Source organism: Engraulis encrasicolus, chromosome 20 (assembly GCF_034702125.1).
Source record: "Engraulis encrasicolus isolate BLACKSEA-1 chromosome 20, IST_EnEncr_1.0, whole genome shotgun sequence".
NCBI lineage: Eukaryota > Metazoa > Chordata > Actinopteri > Clupeiformes > Engraulidae > Engraulis > Engraulis encrasicolus.
The window spans coordinates 33,422,991-33,424,561 of NC_085876.1; the positions used below are offsets into that span (position 1 = coordinate 33,422,991).

Consider the following 1,571-nt stretch of genomic DNA (forward strand, 5'->3'; position numbering starts at 1 on the left):
GAGCATAAACACTCTCATACACATTTCACATTGCCTGGTTTCCTTCCCAATACTTTGATCTTTCTCGAAATGGACTGTGAAAAATCAAGGATTCGTTGACCCCTGGGCAGAAAGCTCTGTCTCGGTTACAGAGAGAACATAAACGAGTCACACAATAATGAAAAGCTGCGATCAAAGAAGTCTTTCCACGCCATGAAACACCCACTGCACAGAGATGCAGCCCCTGTATCTCACGCAACATCTGTGCCATCAAAGAGAGATCAACAGATGTCTGGATAGTGAAAAATGGCACTGAAGTATTTATGATGGCGTGTCCACGACTTTTGTTGAAGAAACAAGCGGATGAATAATCTGAGTTGAACGTTAGTAATAGCCTATCTCATCTGGAAGAGAAGTGTCGATGAAATGCGTTTTAATAGCGTCTAATGTTCCTCGGCGAACCACAGCCGTTGCGCAACATGGCTTTCAGACGAACATGTTTTAAGCATTGTCGACAGAAACGCAGGCGCACTCCGCTGGAAAAAATACTTCTCAAGAAGTCTGTCAAGCCACACTCAGAAACACCAACTATGCCGAAGTAGCCTACCGAAGAGAGCCATGATAATGCTGACACAGTCGTGACGATTGGAAACGTGTGAAGTCTTGTTTCATTGCATTACATTGTATTTCCCACACATTTGTGTTGCAGTTCTACCAAACACATGAAAGTCGCGTCTGACTAAATAAAATAAAGTTGTTAACTGTTGTTTTCCCACGACACCTTTACATTCAAACTGAGTCAGTCTCTACATCACAGTAGGCCTAAATCTAGACCACAACAAAATGAACATACCCAATAACTCTTTGCATTTAGCAAACACCTTTTGCAAACACCCTTTCTTAGCTCAGTAGGCCTATTTGCGTGCTTTCCCTGCGAATAATCAGAACTTGTGACAGTTATTCTGGTGTGAGTGAGAACTATGAAAGGCAAGCAGTTCTATTGCACCCTTTCCGCGTAGTTTTAACGATATTTTCAGCCGATTGCATCTAAGAAAGAAAACACACGCAGGCATGAAAATATGGAATAGCCTACTTACTGGCAATCTCCGTGCGCATGTAGATGAGGCGAAACCGTTATCCTGGGCACTCAGCCTGTCAGCGATCCACACAACCATTTAAAAATTCTTGACATTTTCTTTTAAAACACTAAACGACACGGCTGTCTGTGACAGACCCGCTGTGTAAATTTATTCCGTTATTGTCCTTGAAGGACAACACAACCGCGTCTGTTTTTCCTATCGAACACGAGCGAACGGCTCCGTGGGGGATGAAATGTTCAGCAGTTTTGCGCTGCATCAAACGGCGCGGAGTCAACTGCTCGCTCTGCAAGCTGGTCCAAGCACCACTAGCCTATGTCCTGCCGTGGCCACGTGGATCGAAGGTAAACAGAGCCGTAACGCCCCTCTCGTTGTCGCTCTTAAAGAATGAGGTAGCCCATGAGGCACCAAGCTGCACTATTTTCCTGATTTGGTATTAGTCATGTTTATAATCATTTCCAAAATTAGGGCGGATTAAAATCTATAGGCCTACTG

At 44.1% G+C, this 1,571-nt stretch overlaps 1 protein-coding gene across 1 annotated transcript in view; it reads right to left on the reverse strand.

The window, feature by feature from the left end:
* LOC134436538 (CMP-N-acetylneuraminate-beta-galactosamide-alpha-2,3-sialyltransferase 1-like) overlaps window positions 1–1,354 on the reverse strand; it is a 43,870-nt gene extending 42,516 nt beyond the window's left edge. Inside the window, exon 1 of the mRNA XM_063185804.1 lies at window positions 1,077–1,354. The gene's annotated coding sequence lies outside the window, so the exon portion shown is untranslated. The remainder of the gene's footprint in view (window positions 1–1,076) is intronic.
* Window positions 1,355–1,571: the final 217 nt, after the last annotated feature.